This window comes from Gasterosteus aculeatus, chromosome Y (genome assembly GCF_964276395.1).
Source record: "Gasterosteus aculeatus chromosome Y, fGasAcu3.hap1.1, whole genome shotgun sequence".
Taxonomy (NCBI): domain Eukaryota; kingdom Metazoa; phylum Chordata; class Actinopteri; order Perciformes; family Gasterosteidae; genus Gasterosteus; species Gasterosteus aculeatus.
The window spans coordinates 2730938-2749761 of record NC_135709.1 but is presented as its reverse complement, the minus strand read 5'-3'; the positions used below and the strand labels follow the sequence as shown (position 1 = coordinate 2749761).

Genomic DNA, 18824 nt, shown 5'->3' with positions numbered 1-18824 from the left:
GGTGCGTTATCAGGCACAACTCGTTCCTCCGGTAAGTCGGACATCTTCTGTTCTCCAAGCTTTCCTCTGTACCTTCTGCACACTGTACATTGTGAGAAAATCTTCCTGGCCGCAGAGTTGGCATTTATGATCCAATACTTCTGTCTCAATCTGTGCAGCATGTAATTGCGTCCAGCATGTCCAAGTTGGCAATGGATGTAACGCAATATGAGCTGGGAAACATGCAAATCCTTTGACAGAATCACAGGATGCTTTACCTCCCACGGCAGAACAGACTTAAACAGACGTCCACCAACTCTGAGGATGCCATCTTCGATGAAGGGGTCGAGGCGATACAGAGGACTGTCTTTAAAAACAGTCTTTGGGTCATGTTTTAGTGAGGAAATTTCAGTACTGAATCTTTGGTTTTGCGCAAACTGAATTATTGCCTTTTCGGCTTCCTCCAACCGCTCTGGTGTCAAGTTGGATTTTCCAAGTGCGGCTTTGAATTTTTTAATCTCCTTTTCCACATTCTCATTCTGGTTGACCACATATTCTTTTCTCTTTCGGCTCAAAAGTAAAAGTCTTTCTTTCAGCTCCAACAGCCAGGCCACTGATGTTTTAAGCTTTCTCCAGGATGAAAAATAGTGAATGAGCTGACTGAGGGGATTGTCACTGTGTATTGTAACAGCATTCACCTTAAGTTCCCTTTTCACCTCTGCATCATCCGATGGAATGGAAGAGGCGTCCAAGTCGAGTTTCGGCCATCTGGTGGGGGGCAAGTGCAAAAAGTCCGGTCCTTTTAGCCATTTTCCTTTTCCAAACTCCTGAGCTCTTAGTCCTCGAGAAGCTTCATCTGCAGGATTGTCTTTGGTGTTTACATACCTCCACTGATCTTTGTCTGTGGATTCTCTTATGGTGCTGACACGATTGGCAACATATGTGTGAAAGCGCTTTGTTTCATTAAAGATGTACTTGAGAACAGTAGTGCTATCGGTCCAAAAGAATGACCTTTGCAATGGCAACTGTAGCTCTTTCAACAGCATTGTGTTCACTCGAACAGCAAGCACAGCTGCAGCAAGCTCAAGGCGTGGAATGGTTAGTTGCTTTAGAGGAGCGACACGAGCTTTGCCTGTGATAAATGAAACATGCACATTGTCAGTGCTCTCCAATCTCAAGTATGAAACAGTGCCATATCCTATTTGACTAGCATCTGAAAAATGATGCAGTTCTGCTTTCAATTGTGTTCCAAAGTTTTTGGGTTTAATGCACCGTTCCACTTTAAATCCACTCATATGTTGAAGTTCAGAGAGCCACTCAGACCAATGTTCAGAGACATCACAGGGAACTGGCTCATCCCATTTGAGGTTCATTCTGCACAGCTCCTGTAACAGTAACTTGGCAGGGATTATGAAAGGAGACAAAAAACCCAGCGGGTCGTAAAGAGAGCTCACCACAGAAAGGATGCCCCTCCTAGTGTGTGGACGTTCCTGCACTGCAGTCCTGAAGCTGAACGTATCTCCTTGAACACACCATTGCATCCCCAGAGCTCTTTCCACAGGGAGTTGGTCCCTGTCCAAATCCATGTTCTCCAAACCCACTGCTCTGATGTTGCTAGGAATAAGTGCAAACACATTTGAGTTATTTGTGACCCACTTTTGGAGATGGAAGCCACCTTTTTTACAGAGAGATGTTAATCCATGTATGAGCTTCACTGCATCTTCCTCTGTCACAGTGGACTTAAGACAGTCGTCCACGTAGAAATTTGTCTTGACTGTACGAAGGACATCGGGTGAATATTGCAGTGCATTATCCTCAGCAGTTCTCCTCAGTGCATAGTTTGAGCAGCTCGGAGAGGATACAGCTCCAAACAAATGCACGCACATCCTGTATTCCTCTGGCTCCGCTGTAGCGTCTCCATTGGGCCACCATAGAAAGCGCAAGAAGTTAACGTGCTTATATGGCACCCGGACCTGATGGAACATGGCGTTGATATCAGCCATAACAGCGATGGGCTCTTCTCTAAACCGAAGGAGGACACCAATTAGCGTGTTAGTGAAGTCTGGGCCCTGCAAGAGCTGACTGTTCAATGATGTACCTTTGTAGGTACAGCCGCAATCAAACACAACACGCAACTTTCCTTTGGTTGGATGATGTACACCATGGTGGGGAATGTACCACACCTTTCCTTGTTCCAGAGTGGGCTCATTTGTGGGAACCTTTTCTGCATATCCTTGCTCTAACATGTTGTTAAGGAAATCAACGTATTGAGCCTTGAATGAACTATTTCTATTAAATCTCCTCTTCAGGCTTTGGAGTCTTTGTAGTGCAATGCAGCGATTATTTGGCAAAACAGGATCGTCAATTCTGAAAGGTAAGTCAATGTAATAATGTTCATTGTTAAGCACTGTCGTACTCTCCACAATTTTCATGAATTTAATGTCTTCTCGTGACATCTCAAGTTGTTCATCACTTGTTCTTTCAGTAAAGTCATGATTATACTGTTGCATCAACATACTTTCCAAGTGTTCCACAGATATGTGATTAGCAGTTACAACAATGCATCCTGATTTGACACCAGTACCTTCAGAGTTTCCAGCACGAAGAGGCCCGTTTATGACCCAGCCAACTCTGGTCCTCACTGCATACGGTCCACCACATTGACTATTTATCAGTTCCCATGGCTCCAAAACTTTAGGCGAGTCGGTTCCAATGAGCAAGTCTACATCTGCATCTACTTCATGTAGCCTAATGCTGCTCAAATACGCCCATTTGGCAACATCATCCTGACATGGCACATTGATTTTAGATACAGGCATTTTTGTTTGTGTCAGAACAGATGGTAGCTCAATAAAGTCATCGGTGTCAAATCCAGACACCTCCAGACCAGTTACTATAGTAGTGCTAATGGTTTTAGTCTGCCCCATTGTCCTCAACACTACATTACAGTTTTTTCCTGATACTCCCAGCCTTTCAGCCATACTTGTAGTACAGAAAGTCCCAGAGCTCCCAGGATCCAGGAAAGCATAAGTATGCACAACTTTATTACTTTTCCGACTTTTCACCTGCACAGCCACAATGGAAAAAACTGCAATATCCTCTTCACCAGCCCCAATATGACCACACGTCTGCTGCTTCCCGGATACAGTGCTCACAGTTTCTTTGGAGGTTATCCTTGTAGTATCCTCCTTCTCCACATGCAGGACAGATGGATGTTTCCTGTGACACACTTCACAATCCAACCGACCCCTACAGTCTTTGCTCGTGTGTCCATGTTTCAAGCACCCAAAACAAACGCCCTTCTCCTTTAGAAACTGAATCTTGTCCTGTTGTGTCTTTCTGTTAAACTGAAAGCATTTTTCCAGAGTGTGATTGGTAAGATAGCAGAACATACATTTGAGCTGGTTACTGTGAGCTGTCAAGTTTTCCATTTCTTTATGTCCATCCTTTGGTGCATTAACGCTGGTGGCAAATGTACCACTTTTCCTTTTCTGCTTAACTTGCATGGATAGCTTTGTATAGCTGGCTGGAGAAACATCATTAATATTTCCAAACAGAGGATCTGAAACAATTTTGACTTGTTTTTCAATGAAATTCACAAAATCAACATACACTGCTCTGCTTCCAGTTTGCTCCAGTATGTCACATGCCACATTTCTCCACTTTTCCCTCAGCTTGTATGGGAGTTTCATTAGGATTGTCCTGAGGTTAGCTGGCATGTCCAACTCCTTCATGTACTATATATGATGTACTATGTTGGAGCAACCTCGAAGGAACAAAGCGAATGACTGCAGAGCGTTAACATCCTCAGGTTTTATTGAGGGCCAGTTGTTGATTTTGTCCATGTAAGCAGAAGAGATTTTATGTTCACTGCCAAAATGTTCAATCAAAAGCACTTTTGCTCTTTGATAACCTGGTTCAGAGGGCATATGCTGACAACTTCTTACAATGTCTCTTGGTTGCCCCCTAGTGTACTGTTCTAGGAAGTACAGACAATCACTGAAATTTTGAGTTTTATCCTCAATGCAATTTTCAAAGGCTCTGAGAAAAGATTTGAAATACAGGGGATCACCATCAAATACAGGTATATTTCTCATAGGCAGAGCAGAGGCTGTGTTTTGTTGGACCAACAGCGCAGTTATTTCATTTTGACGCTGCATGATATTCAAAATGTCCGGAGAATTGGTGGGTTGATTATCGTCACAAACATCTTGCGAACCAAGTGATTGTGTACCTTGCCTTTGAAACACAGAAATGACATTAGGTATGGGTATTTGTTTTACAACATGTTTGGGTTGAACACCAACAGGGACGGAATTTAACAAGCGACTGGAGGTAGGTTCAGAGCTTTTATTGGTGGGCACATAGCGTTCAGCATTCGGATTTAGTTCATATGTCCCTTGAATTTCTGACCTTTTCAAGTAAGAGTTCGTGCCATCTGATGTTTGAGATGCACATCTTGACACTTTAGAGCCACACTTTGAGCTTACTTGCAGAACCTCCAATTTTGCATTTGTCACCTTTAATTCTGCCTCCAGAGCAAGTTGTTCCTTTGCTCTCCTTAAATGTTCCCGTTTCTTCCGTAATTCCTCTTGTTCAAGTCTTATTTGTTCCTCCTGCCCCTCCAAAGTGTGCTTTTGTTTTAGAGCAGCCATGCGCTCCTGTAATGATGCTCTCTCTGCTTGCGCTAATATTTTTGCAGATGCACTGGATGAAATCCTTGACAATTTAGAGCCAGCCTTTGAACGCGCTGCAGAACCTTTATTGGATACACTGTCCTCAGGCCCAATATCAGTTTGATTATCAGGTGGTTTAATTGGAAGTTCATATGAATGGCCTGTATTTGATAACCAGCCTTTGACGTCATCAATAAAGCTTGAAAAACACTTCTCCTTTTGTTCAAAATATTTATCTTGTTTCTCCTTCTCATCCTGAGGTATGTCCAGTGACACAAATGATAAATGATGTTGTTTTGCCTCATCAACACATATTATTATTTGATCCAAAAGAGACTTGACTGCATCAATATTGTCTGCGGAATGCATCAACTTATCCATCTGATTCATGTACGATTTGGCTCGTTTGCATTGCATCGATCTCTTTTCCTGAAACGTTTGTATAAAAAACATCATTCCTTTAGCAGTAAAACTTGTGCGTCTTCTTGTAGGAAGCGCCGTGTCGCTTTTGGCTTTAGATGCAACGTCAGACATTTTACCCTTTGTTGATGCCGGTCATGTACACACACAGTTGTTTGCAAAGATTGAATACAGCACATACCTTGTGGAACTTTGTTTGTTGCGGTGGTTGCCTTTGTACACGGAGTTGAATGCACGCAGTAGCTGTTGTTGCGCGCGGCCGTGCGCGTTACCTGTGAAGGCTTTGGGCCTTTGCGAATTCAAATTGCAGCAAATAATATCCTCCACTCCGTAGTGCAGCTCCAGCGCTCCAGTAGCTTCACCGTTATCCAGTACGGTGTCCAGGGAAACTTTACACTGTCGGATGGGTCGTATTATTCGATGTTTGCACTGTATCCAGCCCACACCTCCGTCACTCCTAGGCCCTTTCCTTTGTTTGTCTCCCGCATCCAGGTGAGTAATCCACTTTCGAAACGGTAATCCAGCAAACGACAAGTCCAGTATCCACGTAAACCAACGATATATCCAGGGCGGGTTTTTTACTTAATGTAGTGGCTATTTGTCCATAAACTTAAACAAAAACAAATAATAACAAACTTCTCAAATGGCCACTCGAGGCTACGTCATGGTTAGGCTTTACGCAGGTTCAGAGGTACCAAAGCAAAGTAATGTCCATAACAAGATTGAGTTTGAGGCGGTTTATTCACACACATAAGCAAGCTCACAGACATTTCTGCTGCCTCTCTCACGCTGGTAAAAAACCATATGCCCTCGTGCCTGAAGTACCTCCCACCTTGACCTACTTATGCAAATGAACATAACACCATGTGACCAATAAACGACAATACGAGTAAAGCATAAATACAAAATACACCAAATTAACTTTAACAGGAAAAGAAAAAGAAATAAGTAAGGCTATAAATTAACTTAAACCCAAAATAAACAAAAATAAAAATATAGCTCCAACAGAATCTATGAAGTACCAATAACGTTCGTTTCAGTTCATCTAATTCAGGCTTTTCCTAATAAATCCTATTTTCTGGCTCTTACATCGAATGTGTCTGAGAGGGATTTATTTTGTGTATTTACTTCTCCAGAAAGTGAACGGACACATTTTTGTCAGTGTGGGACTGCCGTGCGTGGAGAATTAACAAAAAAAAAATGTATTCTCTACTTACTTGTGATTTTTACATATAAGCATGTTCATGACATTTGTGTGATATTTGTAGTAAATATTTAACACAATTAAATTCTCATGAGAAAGTCATGTTAGTGTAACAACTGATGAAACACTGTTGAACAGATCATTTTTAAGAGCTGCTGGCGCTCACTGCTTTCTGTTCCAGTGAATCGCAAAACACTTGTGACTTGAATGTTGGGATTCATGTTTGACTAAACTGTGTGGCTCGCTGGTCATGTTGAATCTTAGGAAAAGGAGTTGTACTATCTTATAACAGTGTGTTGAAGGGGCAGTTTACCGTAAATGCTCAGTCACTCCAGGTACATTATTATAGTATCTCGGTAAGTCTATACACTAATGATAATTTGCATTTGTCAGTTTGTGTGTGTGTTTTACAATTGTGCAGAAAGAGTGGTAGAGATCAATGAAGCATTGCATTGGCCTTTAAGTCCCTGTCACTTTGGTGTGATTTGGGGAGGATCAGGTCAGCTACCTTCCCGAAATATGACCATCCCTGCCTTTCCCCCGCAAAACTCTATGCAATAGATGGATGTTTACTCAACCAAATGTTTGCTACTCTGCTTAATTTAAAAATCCAATCCGTCACTGGTAGGTGTTTCTACAGATGTCCATCCATCCATCCATCTTCAACCGCTTATCCGGGGTCGGGTCGCGGGGGCAACAGCTCCAGCAGGGGACCCCAAACTTCCCTTTCCCGGGCCACATCTACCAGCTCTGACTGGGGGATCCCAAGGCGTTCCCAGGCCAGTGCAGAGATATAATCTCTCCACCTAGTCCTGGGTCTTCCCCGGGGCCTCTTCCCAGCTGGCCGTGCCTGAAACACCTCCCTAGGGAGGCGCCCAGGGGGCATCCTCACCAGATGCCCAAACCACCTCAACTGGCTCCTTTCGACGCAAAGGAGCAGCGGCTCTACTCCGAGCTCCTCGCGAATGGCTGAGCTTCTCACCCTATCCCTAAGGGAGACGCCAGCCACTCTCCTGAGGAAACCCATTTCGGCCGCTTGTACCCGTGACCTAGTTCTTTCGGTCATGACCCATCCTTCATGACCATAGGTGAGGGTAGGAACGAAGATTGACCGGTAGATCGAGAGCTTTGCCTTCCGGCTCAGCTCTCTTTTCGTCACAACGGTGCGGTAAAGCGAGTGCAATACCGCCCCCGCTGCTCCGATTCTCCGGCCAAACTCACACTCCATCTTCCCCTCACTCGTGAACAAGACCCCGAGGTACTTGAACTCCTTCACTTGGGGTAAGGACACATTCCCTACCTGGAGTAGGCAATCCATCGGTTTCCTGCTGAGAACCATGGCCTCAGATTTAGAGGTGCTAATCCTCATCCCGACCGCTTCACACTCGACTGCGAAACGCTCCAGTGAGAGTTGGAGGTCACAGACGGAAGATGCCATCAGGACCACATCATCTGCAAAAAGCAGCGATGAGATCCGCAGCCCCCCGAACTGTAGACCCTCCTCCCCCCGACTACGCCTCGATATCCTGTCCATGAAGACCACAAACAAGATTGGTGACAAGGCGCAGCCCTGGCGAAGGCCAACCCCCACCGGAAACGCCTTCGACTTACTGCCGAGCACCCGAACACAGCTCTCGCTTTGGGCGTACAAGGATTGGATGGCCCCAAGCAAGGACCCCCTCACCCCGTACTCCCGCAGCACCTCCCACAGTATCTCTCGGGGGACCCGGTCATACGCCTTCTCCAAGTCCACAAAACACATGTAGACTGGTTGAGCATACTCCCAAGCCCCCTCTATGATCCTGGAAAGAGTGAAGAGCTGGTCCGTTGTTCCACGACCAGGACGAAAACCGCATTGTTCCTCTTCAATCCTTGGTTCGACTATCGGCCGAACCCTCCTTTCCAGCACCTTAGAGTAGACTTTACCCGGGAGGCTGAGTAGTGTGATACCCCTGTAATTGGCACACACTCTCTGGTCCCCCTTTTTAAAGAGGGGTACCACCACCCCGATCTGCCACTCTTTTGGCACTGTCCCAGACTTCCACGCAATGTTGAAGAGGCGTGTCATCCAAGACAACCCCCCAACACCCATTGCTTTTAGCATCTCTGGACGGATCTCATCAATCCCCGGGGCTTTGCCACTGCGGAGTTGTTTGACTACCTCAGTGACTTCCACCAGGCTAATTGACGATGATCCCTCCTCCGCCTCCAGCTCCGCCTCCACCAAAGAGGGCGTAGTAGTTGGATTCAGGAGTTCCTCAAAGTGTTCCTTCCACCGCCCGATAACCTCCTCAGTCGCGGTCAACAGGGTCCCATCCTTACTGTACACAGCTTGGATGGTTCCCCGTTTCCCCCTCCTGAGGTGCCGGATGGTCTTCCAAAAACACTTTGGTGCCGACCGAAAGTCCTTCTCCATAGTTACCCCGAACTCCTCCCATACTCGCTGCTTTGCCTCCATCACGGCAGAGGCTGCTGCCCTTCGAGCCTGTCGGTACACTGCAACTGCCTCTGGAGTCCCACCGGATATCATAACCCGGAAGGCCTCCTTCTTCAGTCGGACGGCTTGCCTGACCACCGGTGTCCACCACGGAGTTCGAGGGTTACCGCCCCTTGATGCACCTAAGACCTTGAGGCCACAACTCACCGCCGCGGCTTCAGCAATGGAGGTTTTGAACATAGACCACTCTGGTTCAATGTCCCCTACCTCCACAGGAATGTGAGAGAAGCTCCGCCGGAGGTGTGAGTTGAAAATCTTTTGGACCGGGGCCTCCTCCAGACGTTCCCAGTTCACCCTCACTACACGCTTGGGTTTACCGGGTCTGTCCCGAGTCTTCCCCCATCCTCTGACCCAGCTCACAACCAGATGGTGATCAGTTGACAGCTCTGCCCCTCTCTTTACCCGAGTGTCCAGAACATGCGGCCTCAGATCAGACGATACGATTACAAAATCGATCATTGATCTTTGGCCTAGGGTGCTCTGGTACCACGTACACTTATGAACATCCTTATGTTCGAACATGGTGTTTGTTATGGACAATCCGTGACTAGCACAGAAGTCCAGTAACAAACACCCGCTCGGGTTCAGATCAGGGAGGCCATTCCTCCCAATCACGCCTCTCCAGTTATCTCCATCGTCGCCCACCTGCGCATTGAAGTCTCCCAGTAGGACTATGGAGTCCCCTACAGGAGCCCCATGCAGGACTCCATTCAGGGTCTCCAAAAAGGCCGAATACTCTGAGCTGCTGTTTGGTGCATATGCACAGACAACAGTCAGAGTTTTCCCCCCCACCACCCGAAGGCGTAGGGAGGCGACCCTTTTGTCCACTGGGGTAAACTCCAATGTAGCATCACTCAGCCGGGGACTTATGAGTATCCCCACACCCGCCTGGCGCCTCACACCATGGGCCACTCCGGAGTAGAATAGAGTCCACCCCCTATCCAGGAGTTTGGTTCCAGAGCCGAGGCTGTGCGTAGAGGTAAGCCCCACCAGATCCAACTGATAACGCTCCACCTCCCGCACAAGCTCCGGCTCCTTCCCCCCCAGAGAGGTTACGTTCCACGTCCCCAGAGCCAGCATCTGCCGCCCAGGTCTGTTCCGTCTAGACCCCCCACTGTCACTGCCACCCTTGTAGCAGCGCACCCGACCCCATCGGTTTCCTCCACAGGTGGTGAGCCCATGGGGAGTAGAGTGTTGGGCTGCCGCGTCACTCCTTCGGGCTGTGCCCGGCCGGGCTCCGCGGTAAACCCGGCCACCAGACGCTCGCTGTCGGGCCCTCCATCTGGGCCAGGCTCCAAATGGGGGCCCCGGGCTTCCTCCGGGCCGGGTAACTCCTTCCCTCTTCCGTTTTTCTACAGATGTATTAAGCCCAAATGCATAGATATTACACTCATAGAAAGAACTGGGTACTAGAGTTGTATAGTGTTTCAGTATCTGTAGAAATCATCGACATAGCACCAATAGTTGACAACACGAACACTTGTTGCTCTTGGATCAGATATTTATCTTCCACGAATTGTGTCAGTGAAGGCCGAGCAGAGACAGTTCAAAGAGACGCAGAGTAAACGTGCGAATACATGTATTTAAACCATAGATTTAAATATATTTAACTGTGTTTACATTATTTATGAAGGTTATTCCAGATGTATTTAATGCTGGACTTTTGGTTTCTTTGCCGTCAATAAATTGCCACAATTTTTCAAGAGTGATTCAAATGCCTGATTGGTGTTACAAGAAGACATTGTAACACCAATCAGGCAAATATAACTATTTATCTCTTTATTCTACTTGTAAATAGGTCCAAACATTAATTTCTTCTACTAAATTACATTCTAGTGTCACTGAACTAAAATCTTCAAAAAACATTTCTTTATCTAGTGAGAAAAATGTGAAATATTCTAGAGTCAAAATGTCTGAATGCCATAAAGCCATACAAGTAATTTTCCTTATACCGCAGCATTTGACCAACATTATTTCTTATCATCAGGGCCCTTTGACCTCTTGGGCCTAACCGTTCGATTTCGGATGGAAGTGTGACAAATAAACCAGAATGAATGAAAACAAACGTCTCTATTCATAAACTGACATACTTATTGCTTAATAAACACATGTTCCTTCTTCCATGAAATACATATAACAAGATGTATACAACAATGGTTGCAAATTAACCATAGAAATCACATACAATAAACTGCATTAAATACATCTGTAATAACCTAGATAAATAAAATAAACAGTTTAATATAATTAAATCTATGGTTTAAATACACGTATTCTGCCATCAACTGGACTGTCTGTGTTCACTCAAGCAACACAATACGTGGAAAATAAATAAATATCAGAGCCAAGAGCAATGAGTGTATATGACAATAAACCACTTTGATTGAATTGGATTTCTTAGCTATATTATTACCTACATCATCAACTATATTGCATCAAACAGTGGACCGATTTAAATGCGTATTGCTGTGTACATGAATGAATGAAAATACATCTGTGTTAAGTGGTTTCAACGTACAAACATAAGTTCAAAAGCTGCCTTGCACTTTTGAGTAGAATCAAATTTGATTTACAATTTGGTACAACTCCTAATGTTGTGTTTAACTCGGCTCTGGATTGATCTCTGTAAGTTCACATGACTGCATAGTACATGTTTATTCAACTTAGCAACGTATGTTTAAAATAAACTTAACTTATTATCATGCTTTGTGTTAACTAGGTCTAAGTAATTATTCCAACTTGCTTGTATGGTTGAAATTACTTTCCTAGTTCATTTTACTTAAAAGTATGCATTGTTTCAAATGAATATATATAGTTCTGAGAAAGACCATGTCTTGTTGCAAAAATCATATTTATTTCTCACATTGAAATAAACAGTTTTTACAGTTCAACATGCAGATTTCTAACAACTTCTATACTGTATCTAAACAAAATGTTAAAAATGACGTTAAACAGAATATTCACAAAAAGTTCAGACAGAAAAACCTTACAAGTAAATGTAAAATCAACTTCAATTTACAAATAATGAGCAACTTCATACATCTTTCTTGAGGCAGTTCAAAATGTCTTTAGTGTCTTCAGCTTTGTAGACCTCTGGCGCTCTTGGGACCAGGTCATCGAAGCGTAACTGCTTCAGATCACGGACCAGAGAGTAGAAACGGTCCGCCGTTGTCACATCGATGCACATGAACGCTGCTGACATAGGAGCTGATGCATTGCAGGTATATACAGAGGGGTTATTGTTTTTTTTCCGATGACCAACCTTAAGCGGGCCGCATGCTGACTCGGTGAACCATGAAGCGCCATCAACCATCGTGAATCAGTCCCCGACCCTCACTCTTCCTCCTCCCGCCAAAGTGTTCCAGCTGACGCCGACCCTGGCCAGCCATCAAACACCTTATGAATCTCAGACACTGGAGCAGAAGAAGAGGGAGATGAGGACTCATGGTCTGTACATTTGGTTTTTTTTCTTCCTTCTCTGATGCATGTTTCTGTAAGGCAACATTAGAAATCCTCAGGCAATGGTTTAAAGCCCTCGGTCACTGCATGCAAGCAGAGCAATGACAGTGTGTGTGCTTTATAAAAACTTATAACCCAGAAAACTAAGCCCTTAACTATGAAATCAAAAATTGTAATTTGACTGGCAGAACAGTGGGTGTCATGGATGAACCACTTTAACTGAACGAGATTCCCAACAACGGGGCGTCCCGGCTCCCGATCTTGATCTAGAATCGATTGCTCTTCCTTGGGTTCCCGGATGTTGCGGTTCGAATTTTTTTGCATTGAATTTTTGCATTGAATTTTTTGCGGTTGAATTATTTGCGGTTGAATTTTTTGCAGTTTAATTATTTGCGGTTGAATTTTTTGCAGTTGAATATTTTAACGTTGAAAAACATTCAGATACATGATTTCAATGCATAAATATTCAGTGCTAGAAATTCAATCACCTTTTTCTTTCAAAATCCGATGACACAGATTTACTTCCATAACAGACCAACATTAGATCTTCTCATCTGTCATTGAAGTGTGACAGATAATGATTATACATAAAGAAACCAAATGTCCAGCATTTAATACATCTGGAATAACCTTCATAAATAACGTAAACACAGTTAAATGTAATTAAATCTATGGTTTAAATACATGTATTCGCACGTTTACTCTGCGTCTCTTTGAACTGTCTCCGCTCGGCCTTCAGACACAATGAGTGGAAAAGAAATATCGGATCCAAGAACAACGAGTTTGTTTAACTATTGGTGCTAACACATCCCGTCAGACCAGGATTATTTATTTATATCCATTAATTAACTTCTTACCGCAGGCATCGCAGACGGATTTCTAGCATCAACGTTCCATTGCTTTGAGTCTTGCTGTGAAAATCTACGTACTTCCGGTTTAGCGGCTCCGCTTCGTAGTTTTGTTTAATGGACAAAACCCCAAAAGGGATTAACTCAGTAAAAAGTTGTCAGTTTGTCTTGTTTTTCGGTTCTAAAGGAAAAATGAGAAAACGACTGTCCACTTCCGGTTTACCGTTTTGGATTTAAAACGAGAAACGAGTGTTTTCGTTTTCTGTTTTTTACGGTAAAAGGGACAATGAAACGGTACACGGACCAAGCTAGCCAGGGGCTAACCCGAGCAAAGTAGATTTTTATTTTTAACAGCTGTCACTGTATTTCTCCAAAACCAATTTCCTTTGGGACAATAAAATCTATCTACCACTATAATAAATTATATTATAATAAAGTACCGTAAATTCCGGACTATAGAGCCGCACCACTTAAATATAGCATCTGCTTTTATTTCCTCTGGAAGCTTTTCTCGTCTTTTTACGAGTACGTTCTTCACATTTCCGTCTCCAAACGTCTCACCATTGATTTATTAATGGTAATTTTACGTGCAGCCGCTCTGTTTCCTTCTCCGACAGCCAGATTGGTTGCCCGTAACTTTAATGCCGCGTCATATGCGTTCCTAACGTGTTTGAATATGATGCGCAAAATGGCTTTTCGAAACACAATCAAACGTCTTCCTAGGCCCTGTCTGCCTCGCTGTCGCGTGTTAGCACCGTTGTATAAGCCGCAGGGTTCGAAGCGTGGGAAAAAAGTAACTTCTTATAGTCCGGAATTCACGATGTATTAAAAACAATGTACAGTACAAGGACTTGTAAACAGACCATACTGATTTTTTGCGTACCTTATTGTGTGTAAAAATGTACTTTAGTTATAATAATGATGATTTATAATATAGACATTTAAAAAATACAATTAATAAACATTTTTACCAAATTGCATAAACCTAATTAGGGTATTCATTAAGACATTAAGGTGATAGAAGTAAATAAAATGGGGCAAAAATAGTAACTTCGTTCCTCATTTGCATGATAAATTCGTCATTCACATTTCTTCACGACATACATACATATAATATATTTTATTTTTCGACAGCAGAAGGAAACCGAAACCATCACAAAGACAAAATGTAAACTGCAGGTTAAACGAAACAACTGAAATAGTAATGATTTGAAGTCAAGTGATGTTTAGAAAAACTGAAATTTGTATTGATTAGGTTTTTAATTTAGGCTTTATTTCTTTTATCAATGTATTCCAATGTAAATTAAAAATAGTGAATGAAAGTCATTCACATTTTTGTTGTACCTGTTACATTCCTTTGGATGTCTTTAGATTTCAGTAAACTGCATACGGATCTTTGTGGGAAATGATTCCCATAACACATGAACTTCCTCAAACAAATTTCCAAAGTAAAAGCACATCATGTTCGAGTTCTGGTGAAATGGGTTCTCACGCAGTCGATTCCCTTTGATGAAGTGGACACTCCACATTTTAACGTCTCATAACTCCATGGTTACAAATTACAAATTTAATAAGCGAGTCAGAAGCAGTTTTATATTCAAATTGAGCAGTGGAGCTAAATGCTTGAACTACTCATCTAGGTTTAATTAATTAAACAATGGGAGAGCGCCACAATAGAATTATATCAGCTGGGAAAATAGATGACAGTATGATTTATAACATGCATTATATTTGCATTATATATTATATATATATTATATATTTGCATGCGACCAGTCAAGGGTGCACCCGGTCTATTGCCCGAAGTTGGCTGGGATGGACTCGAGCCCCCCCTGTGTGCAGGATAAGCGGTGTGAAGATGGATGGATATTTGCATTTATGCTGCAGCCGGTAGCTCCACTGAATCTCATTAAATGTTTGACTTTATTATTTTATGCTTATTACTGGCACACTAATCGCATTTAAAGAATATATCCATGGACGTATAAAAAGGAAGCGTGGCGATAGAATTAAGTTTAACCGACTTTGAGACCAACGACACCCACCAGCCAGACCTGCCAGACCAAACACTCCAAAGTGCCCCAGAGAGGAGAGGTCTGATGGAGGCTAAGCTAACCCAGCTAGGCGGCTGCTGCACCACCCAGCATGCTGCTGGATGTCTGATGGATGTCTGATGTGTGTTAGGTCGGTGAATGTTGAGCCCACATCATCGCAGAGACCTGGCTCCATCTTTCATCCCTGATCAGCCTGCACTTTATGGGGGACCCAGAGGACGGAGAGAAGAGCTCCAGAGAGGAGCTGGAGTCGGTGTTCACATCGTGATGTGCTTGGTGCTCACACAGTCACAAATCATGGACAAGGTTTTCCTCATAATACAGTTCCTATGTGAAGATGTCAGCGATATTATCTGCTTAGAGAATGGATTTGCCGATGCCATTTACATTCTCCCGATGTTAACAATGTACTACAGGAATGTTACACTGTTTTTATTTTGTTGTATGTCAGGTATTAGCTGTGTTGAAATGGGCTTGTTGATTTTGTTATGCGTCACTTGCCTTATGAACCTTCACACTTTGATCCTTGAATTTAATAGCCAGATAAAATAAATATCATATGGAATATTGTCTTGATTATGATTGTCATATAATAACGAAAATGAAGCAAACCTTTCCACCACAGACTTGAATGAACTTAATTCAGAATTTCAAAACAGGTTGCCCATTTCCAAAATAGATATTAGGCTTTTATTTTGAAGGCACAAGTGCTTGTTCCCTCGTCAATGTGTGTGAGTGTGACGGAGCTCTGTGGTGTGCGCACTGTGTGGAGGCGAGCGTGGACCACAGCATGGCCATGTCGCCCTGGATTTAACCAGAAAAAATACACTCTTGAAAAGAATCCCAGAAGATGACATGATGCAAAGGTAATTCCTTATTTTTTGCCCGTAAAACTAAGCAGAATAATTAAAAATGTATAATCGATTATATGTGTTTATCTCTATTTCTCTTTTGATTAGATAAAGCCATACCACCACTCACACAAATGTCATCCTCTCATTTAGCACCACAAAGGTGCACGTGAACAAGGGGAAAATAAGAAAGGAGAAAGAAATGATCATGTTTAAAAACAAATATATATATATATATATATATACACTGATGCCAATTCTTTCAATGATTGAATTGCTTATTCTCCATCTTGTTTCATGTTACCCACCTCCAAAATAAAAATATTTCCTTGAACTATCCGCAAAATCATTTCCCGAAGAACATCAAGGTTTTTACGGTATTGATGAGTTCTTTTAGTTGCATTGCTTTCCCCGAGTAGAGTGCTTTATTTGTTATAGTTCCTTCGGAAAGGTGCCGAGCAGTGGAACACCTGTTGGTACATCCAATGATGAGCTCCCCCCTGAAATCTGATTGGCCATCCACACTAACATGTGACTGTAATGTTAGTGGTTAAAGTAAATATTAGTAATCGACACACGAATGGTAAATGAATGCTGTTGTGACATTTTTGTATATTAGTGTGTACACAGAATCCCACTTCATGCCTGCAAAATTACTCAGAAATGACGTTCGAATATTCGCTTAAAAAACACAGTTATTCAAATATATTCGAATATCTGGTTGCGCATTAGACACGTCAATAACAGGACAAATTAATACAACGAGACAAAACTACTTGTATAGGTAATTTAGTTAAGTTAAAACCGATTTAACAACATATTACCTACAAACAAAATAAGCAAAATTAACTAACGGCCAAAACCGCAGACCTCAACAACAACAACAATAAACAAATGCCGAGGGCTGATCAAGGGTTTTGTGTAGGCAATTTAACGTCGCGATTCTTGTCCCAACTATTCGAATATATATTCGAACATAGAATATTCGTTGACAGCCGTAGTGACCACCAGATTGAAGTTGACCCATTCGTTTCTCCTGACATTCTGCTTGTCTGCTGACCTTGTGTTTGCTACAATTAGATATCTGTAATCATTGTAATTCTCGAGGAAATACACCAGAATTCAACTCACGCTGGAAGTAATGGTAATCAGTAATGTGCAATGTGCGTGTGCAATGGAATGGCGAGTGGATGCTGTCTGATTGATGGCAGAATCTTGTTACTAAATTACTTTTCATTCTGTGTGCACCTCAATATACTAGAGGCAGCCCTCAGGAGAGGAGGTCCAATATGTGTCTGTGCGTCTGAGGCTGGGAGGTGAGTGAAAGAGCAACAGATGTACCCTAGCGTTCCACAGGGCTGCACATCGGTTAATTAGCAGTCTGAGGAATTCTTTTGATGGAAAAAAAGCTTTTGTTCCTTGATAACCCTAAAAATTAAAAAAATAGATTTAATAGGAAATGACTATGCTGTACAGGGTTTAAGAATTAGGCTATAACTTGGCGTCATAAGTGCATTATGTGAGCTTATTTTGTTAAAAAAAAATCTTTATGCACTCTGTAGGAGCAGCGTATTGTTGGGGCCACTCGGTTACACCTCTTTTCTTGTCATTTCCGGTGATTGAGTTACGTGGTGTGCATTGGGCATAACGGTGTGTCCAAAGTTAATTTAGGAGACGGGGCAAAGGGGATGACAGCGCCATCTGTACCTCTTGGGAGCAATACTTCTCAATACTCCTCCTTCTTTGCTTACGTTTGCAGAACTCTGCATGAGAGAAGAAAAGTTTTGTATGTACTATATATATATAAATATTCAGGCGGCGTAGTTGATAAAAGAAAAGCTATTTGCATTTTCTATTTGTAACCAGAGTACTCAAAGGCGTATGTATATATATTATGTATACACATTTATATACATACATATGTCACGGTGTGGTTTCACTTCCTGTTGTATTTTGTAGTTTTCTGCCACTCGTGTCCCCGGGTAACTTCACTTCCTGCCTTGTCCCGTCATCCCCTGTGATCGTCTAATAGTTTCCACCTGTGTCCAATCACCTGCACCTCCCTTGTGTATTTAAGCCATGTGTCTCCTGTGTCACTTGTCGCGTCATTGTCTTTTGTCACACATGTTGCCTGCTGCGTTTCCTCCCGGTTCCTGTGTTTTTGAACATTGACCATTAAAGTCCTTTGTGTTTCCTGACAACTCTGCGTTTGAGTCCTGCCTTCCACCCTCTACCCTGACAGAATGACGCGACCAAGAAAGGACTCAGCAGAGTTTTTTCCCCTGGACGAGTTCAGGGGAACCCGTCTGGCAATGGGCGGTCCACGGAGTCTCCAGCGGGCTGCTGGTAATGGGGGAACGGTCCTCCCGGGGGTTCCAGCTGGGTACTTGTACTACTCCGTCTCCCCATCTGGAGCCCTCACTAGGCATCTGGGTCACCATCCGCCGCCTACCACATGGTCCCCAGAGGAGGAGGCCATTTCGTGGTCGTCCGGCGGCGATTCTCATTGGGAGCGGGTAATGGACCTTGCGGTCCGACTCCAGGCCACCTATGCTCCCCACGCTCGGCCGCAGCGCACTATGTCCAGCGCTGGGCCGCAGCGACGTCCCGACCCCGCTGGGCCGCAGCGACGTCCCGACCCCGCTCGGTCGCAGCGCAAGATGTCCCGCGCTGGGCCGCAGCAGATTCCCGTCCCGGCCTCCCGACCCAAGCCCATGACCCCCGAGCCAGTGCCACGATCCATGTCCCCGACCCCCGAGCCAGTGCCACGATCCATGTCCCCGAGCCAGTGCCACGATCCATGTCCCCGACCCCCGAGCCAGTGCCACGATCCATG

The 18824-nt window shown here is 43.6% G+C and overlaps 1 long non-coding RNA gene across 1 annotated transcript; it reads right to left on the bottom strand.

Moving 5' to 3' along the window:
• Positions 1-806: 806 nt before the first annotated feature.
• On the bottom strand, positions 807-6084 carry LOC120811650 (uncharacterized). Its single transcript, XR_013455241.1, has 2 exons — positions 5257-6084; positions 807-2001 (listed from the first exon to the last, which is right to left on the bottom strand). It is a non-coding gene; the product is annotated as an uncharacterized LOC120811650 (long non-coding RNA).
• Positions 6085-18824: the final 12740 nt, after the last annotated feature.